This window comes from Dendrobium catenatum, unplaced genomic scaffold (assembly GCF_001605985.2).
Source record: "Dendrobium catenatum unplaced genomic scaffold, ASM160598v2 fragScaff_scaffold_621, whole genome shotgun sequence".
Classification (NCBI taxonomy): Eukaryota; Viridiplantae; Streptophyta; class Magnoliopsida; order Asparagales; family Orchidaceae; genus Dendrobium; species Dendrobium catenatum.
The window spans coordinates 15,591,284-15,611,709 of NW_021319083.1; positions in this window are offsets into that span (position 1 = coordinate 15,591,284).

Sequence of the window (20,426 nt, forward strand, 5' to 3'; positions counted from 1 at the left end):
AAATGATCAAGATGGTTATCTTTCATTAAACACAGGTTGGCTACCTCCTCTTTAACTTATATCTCAAATGAGTCTGAAGTGGAGTCTGCCAAAAAAGCCTCTTAAGTCTATTGTTTAGTTTTTTTGAATTTAGCTTTTTCTTCACCCATTTTCTTTATTGGGTGAGTTTTATGATTTGGGCAAATTGTCTTCATTTTCCCGAGCTTCTTGCATTTAAAATATTTGACTTCAGAAGAAGTTTTGGAATTTTAATTAGGTTTACTTTTTCTGTGTTGCTAATGACGTCTTTTCTTTTTCTTCAAAAATATTTTGTATTATCTTGTTAATAACATAATTTCATCATCGCCTTCTGATAATGAATTGTCACTTTCAAAATCATCATCCTTTAAAATAACTATTTTATCTTTTCTTTTCTCTCTTGCATCAATTTATCTTTGACTCACTTCTTACTCATAAATAATGAATGATCCAAGTAAGTTATCAATAGAATAAACATTTACATTCTTAGATTTAGCAATAGCAATTATTTTGGCATTATCTAAACTGGGTATACAATGAAGAATCTTGTAACTATTTTAGAATTTGTATGTTCTCTACCTAATGCATGTAGGTAAGCGATAATTTGAGGGAACCTAGTATCCATTTTAAAAATTTATTCACTAGGTTTCATAAAAAATAGTTTTTAATCATGAAGTAGAATATTTAACTTAGATTGCTTTACCTTATTAGTTTTTTTATAGGCTATATAGAGTGTATCCAAAATTTCCTTACCAATTGTGTAAGTAGACACATGCATGTAATCTTTAGATTTTAATGCACATAAAAAATAGTTTAAGATTTTTCATTCAGTTGGTCTAAATCTTTATCTTCTATAATTCATTCATAAAAAGGTATTTTCATTTTAATTCCATTTACTAAATGTGAATGTTCAGAATATGCTTCTAAGCTAAAATTTATAAGTGATAATCAATAGATCACAAGAAAGTAGACATGCAAACTTTCCAAAAATAAAAAGTAATATTATCAAATAAAGGTTGTCATGTGATTGAATACCCTTTTGTAGTATTACGATTTCTAAAAGTAGCCATAAAATGCTTTTCAAAAGTTTTATAAAACTTTATTTTTGAATCCCACTCTTATACCACTTTAAAGTTCAGAAATATTATTAAGCTCTAAGTACCAGCCTGAGGCTAACCAAGATGGGGGAGAATTGGTAATTTTAAAAAATATATTTTTCTACTTTTCCAAATACTAAAATTAAACAATTTCAATACTGAATGTGGAAGCAAATAAATTCACAATAATAAAATAAATTAGAGTTCTTAACCACACAATAAATCATAGAAAGTGAAAAAATTAAAATGCAAAAAAGTAAAATGGATGGACACACCTGATTTTATAGTGGTTCAATTAAATTTTACCTATGTCCATCCCCAGAGGCCTCCACTCTAGGTATTACACTAAAAATTTTAGTGTCTCTCCTTTAGCACCCATATCTAGTTAGAGAAGCCCTTATAAAATCTCTTACACCAACGCAGTGTGGTAGAGTACCTTAAATCTTTTAAACCTCTTGGTGATGGCAGAGAAACTAAAATCATTTTTATCCCTCCTAGAGATGAAAGAAAACTAAGAATCCTTTTACTCCCTCCTAGAGTTGGTAGAGAACTAAGAATCCTTTTACTCCCTCATGGAGAGGGAAGAGAACTATAATCTAGTGCTAAAAAATGTCTCCCCAGAGCCACCCAAGAATCTAAGCAAAAACTTGAAGATGATTGGAAGGAACTTTTCTTGGAGTAACCTTCTGAAGCTCTCATAACTCTCATAACTACCCTTCACAAGAACACTCCCTCTCTTCTCTCCCAAAGACTTCCTTAAATCTCTCTATCTATCTCTCTCTCTCTCTCTCTCTCTGTCTCTCTCTCTCTCTCTCTCTCTCTCTCTAAGCTCCCTCTCAAGCAAACGTAATAAAAAAATGTTGTCCTACTAGACAATGTAAGAGTTTAAATAGAAAGCCTCCAAGAAATGCCTAATTTTTAATTTGTTGTAAAGGATCATCTCATCAATCATGAGATCATCTTTTACGATTAGTACAAAATAGCACTTCCATATAGTATAAACTAAATTCGTCCATATGATCAGTTCAAGAGATTATACTAATTATCTCGTACGATCTTGTGATCATCCTGTACAATTAATTAAAGATATTCTCCAATACGACAAGCGATGATGGGCGATGACTAAATATCATCCCATGCATCTCTCAAGATATATAGTATAATCAACCTGTATGATGTGTTTGAGTAATTAAACCATGATTAGTCTCCTAATCATAAGATCAATTTTGCAATAATTGTCACTAATCATCTAATATAATATATATCGTACTATATAGTTAGAGCAAAAATTAAATATTAAATTATTGCCTAAATTGTGATTGGTGGCTAAATATTATAATTATACTTGATCATTCTTTATAATTATCATCGTTCAGTATAGTTACTTTAATAAATCTCAATAATCAAAGGGCGCCCTAGTTAGGGGTTTCTGGTTAATTGATCATATTGTATGATACTTGGAGGCAATCTAGGGTTTCCTCTCCCATGCTCCTTTCTCCCCATTCCTGGTGTTCTTTTTCTTTTTAGCTTTTTTCTCTTTTTTTTTTTTTTTTTGTTTCCTTGTTGTTTCCTTTGCTGGTCTCGTACTTTATTTTGAGGGTTTTTTCGGGTTTGCTTGTTTTGGGAGATGACAACTCCATCGTCAAATTTCCTTATGACTTCTTCATTTTTGGATGGAAAATCTCAATCTTTTAAGGAAGTTTTAGTGAGCTCTTCATATTCTTCAACTAAACTTCAATTTGTTTAAACATCTTTTAAAAGTTGTCCAGCTTTGATGTTTGATGATTCCATGGTTTTGCATCTGGCCGCTCCTTTTCTCTTACTTTGGTAGGAAAGTTTCTTCTTCGATGTCCTAATATAGATATTATAAGGAAGTTTTTTGTCAACTTGAAACTTTTCGATTCCTTTTATATCAGTTTGCTAGATTCTATACATATTGTGATTAAACTTAGTAATGATCTAGATTATAGTAACATTTTTCAAGGAGATCATACTATATCGATTTTTGATAGGTCGCTACAGATGGACCAAGCTACAACCTCTATTTCTCATCCATCTATGGCTCGTATATTAGTTGAGTTAGATATTTCTAGGAAACAATCTAATGTGATATTGATTAGTTCAGAGTTGAGAGGTTATTTCCAAAATGTTGATAATGAAAATTTTCTTATTTTTTGCTCTCACTATAAAGTGCATGGTCATGGGTTAAATGAGTGTTACAGGTTACATCCCCATCTTCATAAGGAGAAGGAACCCTCTAAAATAGCACATGGAAATGTTATTCCTTTGGTTGATCATGATATTATCATTCATAATCTTGATGTGCTTTATGGCAATGTTCCTAAAGTGCAGGATAATATTGAGGAACCAATACAACTTGCCATAGTCCATACAGAACTGCAATCCAATAATGCCGATGAATATATTTGTGTTCAGGTAGACAATTTTAAATCTATCTCTTATTTAGCTAATGATTGTCAAAATGTGGATAAACAAATGTTGGCTATCACTAATAATCAAAATATTGTTTCATCTTCTATTATTGCGCCTTGTGCTCTTAATAAAAACTTGCATGATATGGATTTTATGTCGCTAAATAAAAGTTGTACTAATAATGTGCCTACTCAATCAGTTATTAATGACCAGGTGGATGGACAAATCATTTTGGTGGAAGGTAAGGTTGGTACTAATTTGAGTAGTAAAATTAATGTGGAGGATAGCCTTATCTATGAGGGTGAATTGCCTCAGGCAATGAGGCAAGCAAGTATGATCAATAATAGTAAGCTTCCCTTAAACTCTCAGTATCATAGTGATGATTTTAGTGATATAGATGATATGGATATTATGGACAAATGTTATGCTAAAGATGATAATGACACTAGTTGCATCAAGTTTTAAAGTAGGAGAGGTTGGTAAAACAAAAACATCATTTTAAAATCTCCTAGAACCCCTCATTCGCATACTATTCGTTGGCACTTTTTATGTCTAATTCAATTACTTGGAATATTAGGGGCATTGGAAGTCCCTCTTCTATGTTAAGAGTTAAGAACTTATGCCATATTTATAATGTTTCTATTCATATTTGGCTTGAACCTCTTATTACGTATGCTAAATTACTTGGTACTACTATAATTTTGAGTTTTATGTATGCTATTTTGAATACTTCTATTAAGATTTGGGTTTTGTGGAAGGACCTTGTTCAGTTAGATGTTATTGGAAATTTCTCCCAAGTGCTCCATTATAATATTGAAGTTTTAAATTTACATTATTGTTCCTCTTTTGTTTATGCTGCTTCTTCTCTTTACATAGGAAATTATTATGCGAGCAACTCATCAACTTTCATAGTATTTGTAACTTACACTAGCTTGTTGGAGGTGATTTAACACTATTTATAATCCTTTTGAATGGATAGGTGTTTCCTTTCCTATCTATCACTCTAAGAAGGATTTTAATAATATGATTATGGATTGTAATTTAACTGCATTAGCTTCTTTGGTTATAAATTCACTTGGAACCATGGTCATTTATGGAAATAATTGGATTGGGTGTTATTTAATGATTGTTACATTAGCTATTTTAAATTTATTAATATTGAACATCCTAACAGGACTCTTTCTGGACATTCTCCCTTATTAATTAGCCTCTAGACTAGGCATATTAATTCTTCTACTCAATTTAGATTTCAAAATAAGTGGTTGCTTCATGACTCTTTTTTGGACTTGGTTCAAGAAAATTGGCATGCCACTTTACATCTGAATAACTCTATCTTTGGCATTAGGAGACTTTAGTTTAAACTTAGAAGGCTTAAGCAAATTTTAAATTGGTGGAATCATAATATTTTTTAAAATCTTTTCATTAATATTTAGAATGCTGAAGATAAAGTGAACACTCTTGAGATAAACTATCAATTGATTCCTTCTAATGATAACTTCAATTTACTAAGGGATGCTAAAGATTGTCTTTCTTAAATTTTAATCTCAAGGGGAATCTTTTTAAAAACAAAAAGCGATTGCAAAACACCTTGTCGAAGGTGATAATAATACCAATTATTTCCACACTTTGGTTTAGAGGAAACATGCAAAAAATTACATTAATAAAATTAATCATGATGATGGCTCTATTATTGATGATGTCTTAGAGATTGCTAATTTTCTGGTTTATCATTTTTAAAAATGTCTCAATAAGGATTTTAGTCTAGGCTATATTGATAACCCTGCTATTATCCCTGATCTTATATCTCAATATGATAGTGAGATTCTTTCTAAACCCCCTTCCTCAGAGGAATTAAATGAGACTGTTCATGGCATGAATGGTGACTCTATGGTTGGGCCGGATGGTTTCACCACTAAGTTGTTTCAGAAATCTAGTCATATTATTAGTAATGATCATTATTCTACTGTTATGTATTTTTTTTGCTGGTAATTCTATTCTTAAGTTTTTTACTTCTAATTTTATTGTGTTTATTCCCAAAAATAACACCTTTAGTAGTTGGAATGACTTTAGACTTATTAGATTTTGTACCATTTCTAATAAATTACTTTCTAAAATTCTTATGAGTAATTTAGCTTCTATTCTGCCTAAAATTATCTCTCCTTTTCAAATGGGTTTTATTAAGGGGCGGGCTATTACTGATAATATTCTTTTCCCCAAGAATTTTGTTAAGACCTGGATCTTAAGGTGAGAGGTGGCAACATGATATTAAAACATGATATTGTCAAGGATTATGATAATATTGATTGAAAATTTCTTTACAATATTTTGCATTTGTTTGTTTTTGATTTAGTTTTTATCAATCTTATTAGAAACTGCATTGAGGGATCATATTTCTCTATTATTGTTAATGGTAAAAGCATTGATTTTTTTAAATTCTCTCATGGCCTAAGATAAGGTGACCTAATCTCTCTAGCCCTCTTCATTATTACTGATGAGTACTTATCTAGAGGCCTTGCCAACCTCTTTGAGAATTCCCTTAGCCTCAATTTTAGAACTTTGGATGGATTTCTTATCTCTCACTTATGTTTTGCATATGATTTTATTTTTTTACGAATACTTTTATTAATAGGATTAATAAACTTATGGGTTTTTTTTCATCATCTTGAAATAATTAGTGTCCTCTCTTTGAATAAACACAAGTCTTGCTTATTGCCTCCAAGAAAGTGTCTAATGATCGTATTTTGACTATTAAAGATCTAACTAGTTTTGTGCATGGTCATTTGCTTATTAAGTACCTTGGGGTGCCTCTCTTTAAAGTTAGAAAGAAAACTTTTCTTTTTGATGATTTAATTACTTTAGTACAGAAAAAGCTTTTGTTTTAGGATTCTAATATTCTGAGCTTTGGAGGAAGATAAATTCTCATCACAAGTATTCTTTGTTCTTTTAGTATTTATATTTTTCAAATTCTTCTTCCTACTCAGGAGGTTTACAACAGAATTGATAAAATTTTAAATAATTTTTTTTGGAAAGGGGCTAGTAGCAATTCTAAAAATATCTAGTCATGTTGGGATAAGTGTTATGGTGTGTTAGAAGAGGACGCCTTGGAGTGTAAGAGTGAATGATTTGGCCTATGCTTTTATCCTTCAGGTTGTGGTACAACTTTCGTGCTAAAGTGAGCCTTTGGGCTAAATATATGTTTGCTAATTATTGTTGGTACACATTTTCTTAAAGAATTTATGTCATGATTATTCGACAAGTTTTATACTGGCTGTCGACTACCTAATGCAGCCATCTACTTTTCTCATCCAGGACTTGGGACCTGGCAATGGCATTCTTAAAAGGATTTATGTAGCTGACCCCAGGTAGTATTATAAAGGCTTGATGTTGTTGTTGCTGATATTGTTGTAATTATTATGTGGGTAAGCATTCGACTACTTGTTTTTTTAGCACAGGTGATTCGAAAGTATGGCAGAGACTTTGTAAAGTTAAGTGGGTTGTTGAGCCTTTCATCTCTTGGGGGCTTGGTGGTGGTGACATTTCCTTTTGGAAAGATCATTGGTTAGGTGATCACTCTATTAATTCCAATATTAACTCCTCTTCCACTGCGACTGTTAAGGTGAATTACTTCATTATTGATAATTATTGAGATTATGAGAAACTTGCTAATGTTATTCCTATCACTATTATCCAACAAATTTTTAACCTCACCCTAAACATTAAATCTGATGATTTACTTTTATGTGATTTGTCCAAAAATGGCGATTTTAGATTAACGGATGCTTTGCATGCCTTTAGATCTAAAAATGAGGTTACTCATATTTTTTATATGCTTTAGAATAAAAGTATTCCTTTCACTGTGGCTATTTTTGCCTGGAAAATTTTGCATAAGTTCATTTCTACATATGATAAATTAATTAAAAGTTGTTTTATTTTGTCATCCAAGTGTCAATGTTATTATCATGTGGAGAATATGCATCAAGTTTTTCTCTATGGACCTTTAGCTTTTAAAACTTGGAATATTTTGATGACATGTTCCAATTGAATTGCTTTAATGCTAAATTACCTATTAATGCTATGCTTAATTATTGGTTTGTTAAATCTAAAGGCCTTATAAAAAATGTTATCCCTTCTCTCATTTTGTGATATTTATGGTTGGATAGGAATAATTCTTTTTTTCAATGGTGTCGGTACGAAACATCATAAGATTATTTAGAATTTGAAATAGAAGGTTTTGGTTCTTTATTCTATTAAGCTACTCTCTATCATTAATTTTAAAAATTATACTTTTGTTGTATTTGATTTAGGGCATAAGTAGGATTTTATCATCCTTCTACTGAACCTAAGTTTATTTATTGGACCAAACCCTCTAATAACTCTTATAAGCTGAATGTGAAAGGTACTATAATTGGGTCTTCCTCAAGGTGTGGTGGGGTTATCAAGGATTGTAATGGTAATTTTATCATGGCTTTTACTGGTCCTTTACATAATGGTGATATTAACTGTGTTGTCATCTCAGCTATTCTCCATGGCATAAGATTATGCATTTCTCTTGATTTAACTCATATTGATATTGAAGTTGACTCAAATTATAGTATATATTTTTAACTTCTATTAATGATATGGTGTTTATTCTTTCCTTTTTTTACCTGGTATGGGATATTAAAAACTTGGTGATCTTTATGAACTATTCTTTTTCTCATGTGTACAAGGAGAGGAATGTTATTGCCAATTGGGGGTGCGGTCTGAACTATTTTTATGATTTTTCTGGCACAAACCTCCTTGCTCTGCTGAAAGGGATTTTAATATTAGAAAAAATTTGTATGTTTTATGTTAGAATTTAATTCTTGTTGTGGGCTGGAGCTTGTACTCCTATTTTCTTTAGTTTTGGGGACTGGCTCTCAGTTAGTGTTATGGGAGTGTTACCTATAGTGTTATTTTTTCCAGTTGCTCTATTTCTATTTGGGGGTCTGCTAGTGTTCTTGGTCTGGTTTTGTGAGTTACAAAATTCACTATTTTTGTAACCTTATCTTGATTATTTTTGGGGTGTTCGGGTGGCCTTATCCTACTACCTTTCTTATTTTATTGTTATGTGGTCAGTGTTTTCTCATTGTTATAGATTTGGACCCCATTTATTAGAGGGTTCTACTTCTTCCTTGATGCTGAGCTTTGGAGGGCCTGGTTTTACTGCAGTACTATTTGGTTATTGCTACATGTTCACCATATTATAAATTTGGTTTGGATTCTTTCCTTGTTAGTGAGCTTGGTATGTGTGGAATATGTGCTTCCTTACTTGGTTGAACTGTTCCAAGCACAATGTTGAGCAATTGGGATTATTCAAAATTTATATCCTTTTTTGTGCCTATGCTAATGTGTTTTTTGGGGTTACTTTTGACAATCTTGGCTGCCTTAATATTTTTTTTTTCATTCTTACTAATTCTTATGTGGATATGTGTTAGATCTATCAATTTGCTAGCTTTTCATTTTACTTGTGATAATTTTATCTTGTACGTCACCTGGTTTTGCAGAATTTTCTTACTGTAGGTGTTCATTATAATGATTTTTTTGGATAGGAAGCTAGATCAGGATGTTGATTTTTGTATGATTCCCTTTCTTGAGTGCTCACTCTTATGCACCATGTAATGTACCAAGGGTATACTATTTTTTTGCTTAGGATGGAACTCAAGCTCATAGTTTTTTTTTTCTTTCTTTTTGTAGCTCTTTTGAGAATTAGTGAGCTTGAGGTCCCTTTAAGGAATTTGTAAATTTTCTTGAATTAACCCGTAAGCCCCTCTGTCAGTTTCCCTTAAAAAAAAAGATCATCTAGTATGATATAAATTGTACTATACAATTAGTTCAAAAAAATTAAAAATTTCTCTAACTTGCAAACGCACTCCATTGAGTGTGAGTATGTGGGTAAGGTTACTTAGCTTAGTACTCACCATATACATGATGTGACACAAGAATGGTAAAAGTATATTAAAGTTGAAATTACAAGCATACTCAACCCTAGTCAACTTAATCTTGAGCTGATTGAAGTTGCAAGTGAATGGTGGACCTTAAATGTTAGTGATCAAGAAAAACTAGTTATATTATAAACCAATTGATTAGAGATAGTAGAAGGAAACATTATTAATTGTTATCACCAAAATCATAGTACTTGAGTCCAGATTTACAACAAACAACCCTCTAATGGCAACATCATTAATTGATTTAATGTATCCTACTAATCCATTATAAAAAGTCTATATAATCAACCAAGCAGGTAATGTATGTTTGGGGCACTTTCTATTCATCTCTTTTAATTTTTCCAAACATCCATAAATTAACTCTCCATCAAAATCGATAAATAAACTAATATCATTTCTAATCTTAATTTCCTTTGATGGAGGAAAATCCTTAGCTACTTATGAAAGTGCTCAGATGACACTAGAAAGTGCTCTAATACCACTTAAAAGTTTGTTAGGGATGTTAGGCCCCTTATGAACTGGCCCAAGGCTAATAAAGAGATATAGAGGTGAATCAGTATTTAAAACAAACATAATCTTAAATCCAAAAACAAGATTCACCACAATAAAAACCAACGACGCTAAAAATTAAATGCGGAAGCAATAATAAGAAAAGAACACACCGGATTAATAATGGTTCGGTCAAACCTTGGCCTACATCCACTCCTTTGAGGCACCCTCCAAGTATTGCACTAAATAAGTGTCTCTCCTTTAGCCCCCACAACTAGGCGGAGAAGCCCTTACAAAATCACTTCCACCTTCCCCGGTGCGGCGGAGTCACCGGGTCTTTTGACACCAAAGAGATCTTCTTCTTGGGTGAACTTCCCTTGAGACAAGCCTTAAATCCGACGGTATTAAGGTGCAAGCCTGCCGGAGCAACCGTGTGGAATCCCCCTCTACACTCCCTTGAGTCCCCCCTCACAGGATCTTCTCCCTCTCTCAGACATCACCTGTTCCTCACTCCCTTTCAAACTTTCTCTTCAAGTTTCCCCCACAAGAACGAAGCTACAATGGCTGCTAAAGACACTTTACAAAGTGCCTTGACAAAGCTTAAATAGAAGCTCTCAAAACGAGCTCATTAATGCAAGTTGCCGACATTATTGTCCAAGATGTCATGTACGATCAGTACAATTTAAGCCCAATCAGCCGTGACGATTTGAGATGATCATAAGAAATTTTTTATATTATCGTCCTGGATGATCAGTACAAATTGTGGAATATCGTCCTCGACATCGCCCTGAAAAATAGCTATTTGAAGACCAATCGTCCAGCATATCGTCCTGGACGATTTTGCGATCGTCCAGAAAGATTTGACCGTGAAATCAAGTCATAATTTCTTTCCTTAAATTTCAGAGAAATTTTGGGAAAAATGCCCTGGATCGTCCTGGACGATATTTTATAGTCCTGGACGATCCACCGGGATGATGTCCAAAAAATAACTAATTCTTAAATAGATATGGAAGCAGATTCTTTCTATTTTGAGCCTATCATCCTGGTTGATACAAAATCATCCAGGATGATGTGTTTTGTGTAATGACTACTGCTTTAATGAGGATGCCCTAGTTAGGGTTTCTGCTTTTGGACAGATAGTCCAGGACGATATAAATATCGTCCCGAACGTGTTACCAAAAATAGAAATCTTTAGGGAGCAACATAAAATCTTCCAAGTTACAAAACATCAGGAGCCACACCAAATACAATAGACTCAAGAAAGGAAAAATGTACAAACTGACTCAGACTTAGTCTAACCAATCTTGAGCTGATTCCAAATTGCAGTCCCATCGTGTGAACCTGAAATGTCAGTACATAAGGCAGTCGTAGAGAAAAAAGAATGTTTGTTATCATCAAAATCATAAACCATTGATTCGCAACAATCTCCCTCTTTTTGATGATGGTAAACAATTCAATTTGAATTTAAAAAAAATCAATTTCTTCTAATCTCCCCCTCACTAGAATAAACCCTTTTAAAAAATAGGGGAGATAAAAGATATTTTTGTTATTTTTAATTTTTTGAAAGAAAAAAAAGGATACAAATTGAATAGTACGTTCCCCCCCTTTGACATTATCAAAAAGAGAGGAGACACAAACAAAAACCATAACAAACAGAAGACAAAAACGTTCTCTGATCTAGTTAAAAAAAACAAATAATCTTAAAATGAGAAAGTTACCTCATGGTTTTAATCAAAAACTTAGTAGAATTGGATTGACAACGCATAGCCCAGGAAAGGTTAGAAATTCAGGATTTGATAATCCAAACTCAAGTTTTTATAGAAAAGGCTAAAAAACTTTTTAATTCAATATCAAAATCAAGGAATAAATTAGAGAAAGAAATAATCATTTTTCAAAAACTCCTTCCATAAAATATATCTAATAGAAAATTAATGCACGAATTGTTGAATCAAGAATCAAAAGATTTTCAAACTCAAGTATCGAAAGTATCAAGGGTTTTCTTAATCTTTTAAGAAGGACAAGAATGGTAAGCATTAAATTTGTGGGCTCATTTTATGGCTCTCGATAATTGGTTGGCGCACTACGCATCTTTTGATACACTTTGTGTAGTCTATTTTTTTTCAATTTTGGTGTCTTTTGCACATCTTTTATTTTTGGCATTATTGGCCAACTTTTTGAATATGCTACCTTTTTGAAATCTTAAAAACCAAAAGTAAACCCATACTATTAACAAAAATGAAATTATTGATTAAGAAAATTATGATGTAGATTCAGCACCTTGCAAAAGATTCCTATATGATAAATAAAATATAGGGAGATAAAAAAATTGTTTCAAAAACCAATTTAAAAGATGAAAAAGATTTTAAATCAAAAGTAGAATAACCTCTTTTAGGAAACAGAGATTGAGAGTCAAACACATGAGTTTCCTTCCTTTGACTGTTTTTAGAGAAGTCAATCACAACTTACCAAAGATTTCAAGAAAAAATAGGAAGTAGATTTTTCATTTTTTAAAAAGTGAATGTGTGTGTTGATCAAAAAAATAAATTTCATGAAATAAGAAAAGAAAAAAAATAAAAGCAAAACACAACAAAGAAGACTTTTTAACCATTATAAAAAATAATATTTTCAAATAAAGGTGGTCTGGTGATAGAAAAACATTCCGCAAAATTACGATTACTAAAATTAGCCATGGATCGAAAATTCAAAAGTTTTCAGAAACTCGATTTTATGAATCCCGCTATGATACCCCTTGAAAGTGCTCAGATGACACTAGAAAGTGCTCTGATACCACTTGAAAGTTAGTTAGGGATGTTAGGCCCCTTATGAACTGGCCCAAGGCTAATAAAGAGATAGAGAGGTGAATTAGTATTTAAAACAAAAATAATCTTAAATCCAAAAAAAAGATTCAGCACAATCAAAACCAACGATGCGGAAATTTAAATGCGGAAGCAATAATAAGAAAAGAACACACCAGATTTATAGTGGTTCGGTCAAACCTTGACCTACGTCCACTCCTTGGAGGCACCCTCCAAGTATTGCACTACATAAGTGTCTCTCCTTTAGCCCCCACAACTAGGTGGAGAAGCCCTTACAAAATAACTTTCACCTTCCCCGGTGCGGCGGAGTCGCCGGGTCCTTTGACACCAAAGAGATCTTCTTCTTTGGTGAACTTCCCTCAAGACAAGCCTTGAATCCGATGGTATTAAGGTGCAAGCCTGCCAGAGCAACCGTGTGGAATCCCCCTCCACACTCCCTTGAGTCCCCCCTCACAGGATCTTCTCCCTCTCTCAGACTTCACCCGTTCCTCACTCCCTTTCAAACATTCTCTTCAAGTTTCCCCCACCAGAACGAAGCTACAAGGGCTGTCATATACACTTTATAAAGTACCTTGACAAAGCTTAAATAGAAGCTCTCAAAATGAGCTCATTATTGCAAGTTTCCGACATTATCATCCAGGATGATATGCTTATCATCCTATACGATCAGTACAATTTAAGCCCAATTAGCCGGGACAATTTGAGATGATCATAAGAAATGTATTCATATCATCCAGGATGATAATATATCGTCCTCGATGATTAGTACAAATTATGGAATATCATCCTCGACATCGCCCTAAAAAATAGCTATCCGAAGACCAATCGTCCAACATATCGTCCTGGATGATTTTGCAATCATCCAGAATGATTTGACCGTGAAATCAAGTTATAATTGCTTTCCTTAAATTCCAAAGAAATTTTGGAAAAATTGCCCTAGTTCGTCCTAGACGATATTTTATAGTCCTGGACGATCTACCGGGACGATGTAAAAAAATAACTAATTCTTAAATAGATCTGGCGGCAGATTCTTTCTGTTTTGAGCCTATCGTCCTGGCCGATACAAAATCATCCAGGATGATGTGTTTTGTGTAATGACGGATTCTTTAATGAGGATGCCCTAGTTAGGATTTCTGTTTTTGGACAGATCATCCAGGACGATATAAATATCGTCCCAGATGATGTTACCAAAAACAGAAATCTTTAAGGTGCAACAGAAAATCTTTCCAGTTATAAAACATCAGGAGCCACGCCAAATACAATAGACTCAAGAAAGGAAAAAATGTACAAACTGACTCAGACCTAGTCTACCCAATCTTGAGCTAATTCCAAATTGCAGTCCGATCGTGTGAACCTGAAATGTCAGTACATAAGGCAGTCGTAGAGAAATAAGAATGTTTGCTATCATAAAAATCATAAACCATTGATCTGCAATAATGAATTCATGGAAAAGACCATTCTAATTTGTTATAGATCCAAAGGGTAAGGCATTCATCTATTTTTTCCTTATCCTGTAGATTAAAGGGAAACAAATGAAGTTAAATAGCATCATTCAATACTCCTTTATATTTAAATGTAGCATAGATCTCTAGTAAACTTCTTATACATAGGTTGGAATTCTCAACTAGTGTTCTCCCAAAATATGAGTTTTGAACCATTTGGAAGATCACAAGTTTAAGACCAAAATTATTTACTTGGATTGTTGGCCTACAAATACTCCCATGAATACCTTCAACTAAGGGATTAGCAAATTCCCAAAGAGGTATAGGCTAGTGTTTCTCCTAATTTAGTTATTCCATTTTTTGTTCTTTTTAGTTTTTTCTAATTTTTGTAAGGGTTCTCTATATCTCAAAATCAAATTATAGGATTTTCTAGCTAGATCTATATTGCATGCATAATTTTAAGATACAAATGTAAGCTGATATGAGCTGTAAAAATAAAAGCGCAAAAATTCAAGTACAATTCAAAATATTTCACTAATTTAAAAATAATTTATGATAAAAACCAAATAAAATGAAAACAAATAAAGGTAAGATTAAATATGCACTTATTTCAAAAATATAAAGAAAATAAAAAGATAATTAATATATATCACCAGCAAAGATGCTAAAATCTTGATGTCCCATTTTTTTCTACAATAGTGAAATTGCATATAAGCCCACTTTTTATGTAAGTTTTAAACATAAGTTCAAGTTTCATTCAAGTAATAAAGTTGGAGTGGAGTGTAAATCCGATAAGGAAGATTTGTTACCTTATGTTCTCCATATTACTATCTAATTAAGTTAAGAAACTTATTCTATTAAGTCTAATTTTTAACAGGTTTCCTAAATTACTACTTCAAATGTTAAAAGAAGAAATTTAAAAAAATTTAATAATTCTAAACTTATGATGGTGATAAGTATAATGCTTTCCTAAGTTGACTCTTCCAATGTTTTTTGTGAAATAGAGCATAAGCATTCTTAGATATTTGTCAAGTTGGTAATAGATTAAAGTAAAATTTCAACCATACCACAATTTTTCTATCTGCATAGATCAAAAACTCCTAACAATCCAATGTCTAGGTATGGAAGTTTTATTTTCAATTCTCTTATTTATTTCATCTTCCCTACATTGAGGAAATGAAATAAATAATATTTTAAGTTATGGCATGGCCATTGCAATAACCTAATGTCGTACTGGAGTAAATGAAAGCAACATTCAACAATTTTAGTTTAAGAGTATACTTAGGCCCTCCAACAACCTTGCTTACACTTTGTGGTCAAATTTATATTTTTTCCACATTGCTTAACATTATTACACATAAAGGATAGATTTATTTTTCATTATCAATTTGGAAATAAAGCTCTCTTTATTTTCATATTGTAATATAGCATATGGAATAGTAAATTAATCTAGAAGAATAAAAAGTATATTTACTTATAATTTTGATTAAGAAATTAAATCAATGTATTTACCTTCGTAACAAATTAATATAAGAAATATTCAATTCTTCCTTATAGAGAAAAGGAATATTCACTGGTCTTTTTTATCATGAAACTAAACCAATGTATTTATTTTTATAATCAAGAAAAATAAGGAATACTAAATTCATCCCAAAGAATAAAAGGAATATTCACTTATACTTTTTATTATAAAACTAAACCAATATTTAAAACTATATCTACATTGACAAATTATTCCCCTACCATTAAAAAAACTAAGATAGGATTTATATAAATTTTGGGCTATAGACATCTTATAAGGGCAAGCCCCTAAACTTAACTACATTTTTTTAGAGATAACTCTCAATTTATGTTAAGAATAAACTTTTAAGATTCATATAGATTTAAAAAAATGCTTAGGATATCAATGATTTAGTATATATAAGCTTAAGATTATAAATCTTTAATTTGGAATTGGAATTTAGTTCTAGACTTAATATTTTGGATTTTTGGAAGAATGGAATAAAAGGAATGAATAGAGACTGAGGGGTGTATACAATCGGGACTTACACTTATCATGACTAAGCTAACTAAAAATCCTAATCACAACCAATCGCCTGATGAATACAAAACTAGATGACTCTATCCTAGGATCAAGGTGTTATATTTTAGAAAACTTTAATAAGGACTTTATAATATATACATGATCACATAATGAAATGATTTCATAAATAATAATGTATAAACAAAGAATTTTTATTCATTTGTAATTTCTCTAAGTACTATCTAGGGTATGTTATAAAGTAAAGGTGGCTAGGGCCCACTAACAGTAAGCCTAGATTTCCATTCCTATATAATATAGATTTCAATATGATTAATAATTTTGTTCTTTAATCTTTTAACTCCATGTTCTTTTAAAATTTCCAAAAGATAATGATCTTTAAAGAATGAATAATCATTTCCTTTTTGAACCTACAAGTGAATATAAACAACCATTTTTTAGTATTTTACAATTCTTGGAACTATTGACTCAATGTAGCCATACAAGAATCTACACCATTCATATTTGCATCATTGCTTTTACATTTACGTCATTATTTGGGCACATTCTATTTTATAAGAATATAAAATAATAGTCTATAAAAAGGCACATATTTAATGCCATGTAAGTGTATACAATTAAATATAAAATGGCCTACGGGCCTACTCTATATATGCACCAATAGAAATATAAATATGACGTCCAGAGTATATAAATTAAACACTCCAAACATGACTACCCTCTAAGAAATACACTCCAAGACCAAACCACCTGCATGGCCTTTGAAAAAGTTGGTTATCCTAGCAAACCATCCAAAATGAAAATGTAAGGTTTTGTTGCTTTGATAGATCTTAGCTTTTAGTTATTTGTAGTATACTATAATTGAGTTTATTTATTTTATGGTTATTGAAGGTGGGTTTGAATTTAAATTTTAATGAGCACTCTGAAGCTTAAAATTTATCTTTTGAATTTATTTTGGATTAATTATAAATTAAATAAAATTCCACGCTAATTATGCATATCAAACATGGGCTCACTATTTGATAGACCAGATGAACTCTAAATGTAGTGAAATTTGAAACATAGGTTCATCTGAACATGTGCTTCAAATCCATTAAATTTATATTCATCCAATCCTTCCTATGTGCCGTAATCAAACACCAAAGGTATGTATATCTATGTATTTGGAGATTTAATTTAGGCAAACTACTACTTGATTAGGGTAAAATCACTTGCATTCTAACCCTTTCATTAATATGAACACACCACATAACTTTTATGGCTTAATTATGTGTATATTGAGAGCAAAAAATTTATAAAATTTTGGTCTAAATTGTGACCCATATCTTTGAAATTTTAATTCACCAAGATCCATTGTTCATCAAGGCCTAAAAAATTAGGGAATCTAGCACACATAACCTAGTATTCACTATAAAAATATGAGCTAATAAGACCACTAAGTAGGAAGTAATTAAATAAAATCACTTGGTATTAAAACCCAAATTATTCTCTAAACAATGGTAAAAAATCCATAAAATTATTTCTAAACAAAAATTGGGCTCAAGATAATTTCAATGATTGTAAGAATTAAAATTTTTGATGAAAAATAGATTTATGCTAATTTTTCAAAGCTTATTGATTTTTGGATTTATTTTTGGCCTTTAAGGGAATAATTAATTGTGCAATCGCTATCAAAGATTGTGCAATGGTTATCACTTGTGCTAGCCATAAAACATGTTGTGTGTCATTTTGCACATTTCACTTAAAATAACTCAGTTTAATCATGCTAGATTATCCATCAAAATTAATTCAATTGTACGATAAAATCCATCCGATATAATCAGATATGTTGATCTGAGATGAATGGCCCATATTAACTCTATTTTCAATAAAGTTGAAATTGAGGATTAACAGAAGAAGTTGAATATCTTCTTTCGCATTGATCTAAATGACAAAAAATTTGAAGCATATCTTCCCAACAATTAGATGAAGCATTGTGGTGTTTGAATGTTCTAAAAAGCACTTTTTGGAAATATAGTTTGACTTGAATATTTAAACAAGGGTTGGGAAAATGGCTCAATGTAGATGGTGAAACTTCTTATTCATTGGTTTTATGGATTCCTTGAGTGGTTCCCTTGATCATTCTTGAAGCCTCAGGATCCAAAAATCCATTTGTTGGAGAGTTATTTGAATGGGAAGATCTTCTCTTTTTCACCCTTTTAAAACTTTAATTGAAGTATTCTTGAGCTAGATAAGGCTAAGGAAAAGCTTGATAACGGCATGATGAGTTCTACTGAAGCTATGGAATTTAATGAACCAAGCCCTCTTGAAAGAAAAATAAGGGTAGTTATAAGGGAGAGAATAATGCACCTAGGCTTATTTATGGCCAAATGCATGCTACCTAAGGAAGCCAAAATTATTATGTTTTGTCCAAGAGGGGCTAAACACTTTACCCAAGAAAGTACAATCCATATGGTCTATTATTTGGAGAGTTATAAATGTATTAATCATTACTTGGAGTATATTTTGAGGAATCCTACCGTATAAATTGCCCACGTGGGAATGCATTGAAATGGCATGTGCAATGATGGTTCTAAAACACCATTCAATGGTTTAAATCATCCAATTTGGGTTGGGTTGACAATAGGCACAAGAATTTTTATTTTTGGAAGTTTGGGTTAGGCCAATTGGTTGACCTTGGTAAACCTATGGGTTGGGCTAGCTTCATTTAATTTAATGGGTCAGGGGACACCTTCTATTATTATTTATGCAATTTAATTTTACAAGGTTTGAGTTTTGTTTCAAAAAAACCCCTTTGGGTTCACTTGGTTTAATCCATGTGGCTAAACCCGGTTGGCCCATGGGCCACAAACTTTTTTAGTAACATTTATGGATCCAATGGATAGTCTCCATGAGTTAATTTGAGTTGGCAAGGTCTTGAGTATTTGTTTGGAATTTTTGAACGGTTCATGTGTATTTGGGCCAACCATGGTTGACTTGGTAGCTAGGTTTAATCTAGTTTTATGGTGTGGTCTAACAAATTCAAAATGATATTTTGTACTTATTGGAATAGGTTCCACATAATAGTTAAGCTCGGATGTAAGAATTGCTCGTTTAAGGCTTAAGGGGTCCAGTTTGGTTAACCTCAGTTGACTTGGTCAACAAGAGTTGACCATGGGTTGGGTTAAGGTCTAATAAACTTTGAATGATATTTGGAAAATGTTAGAAATGGTTTCAGTGTTTTATCTGACTGATCCATATTGAAGTTTAAGAAAATTTTCGATACAATAGGTTTTAGGGTTTATGGTTTTAATGGTTTTATGGTCATATTGATCCACCAAGGATTCAATGTTTGTTCAATGCATCAAGTCAATAATAATGATCATGCTCCATGGAATTTGGGAGGCTTGTAATATAAATTTCTACAAGATGTAATATCTAGTGAAATATGCTATAAATATTTGAGGGTTTTACAGCCTTGGCAATCCAAGATCATTTTGTTGGGTTTTAAGGTGTCTAAAAATTCTCCATAAATAGGATATGGACCAAGGGGTTTTTGGTTTAGATTTGAACACTAAATTTGGAAGTTTTGGATTTTCATTGGATTTGAATAACTGGCTTTGGTTTAAATTTGATTTGATCAATGATTTCAAGGAGTTTTTTATTTAAAATATTCATATTAATAATAATCATTGATGATTGTCAATGACTGAATAGATGGTGAAAATCACTATTAATTGTACAAAAGTTGATTTTGATTTTGATTTTACTTTGAGTTTTGAGTTAGATTGTAAAGGTCAATGAGTGAAAGAAGTTTTTATATAGAAATGATCAAATCAATGTCAATCATTTGGTGATTATCAAGTGATTAATCAGATGATAAATTGACAGTCAAAGGTTACTTTTAAGTGATTATTTTTAGGTGAGAGATCTTATCAATAAGCTAAATCACCATGGTTAATTTGATTTGAGGTTTGTAATGGAGTTCAGTGATTTGTATAGGGAGATTTGATGCTTGATGTAAAGATTTGACCTCACTTAAAAATGTTGTCGACTAATGGATCTCTAACAAGCGTGAAAAACTTAAAAAGTAAATCTCATTTGTTAGCGTTGATCAAAATAATCAAGAGAATCAAAAAAAAAAA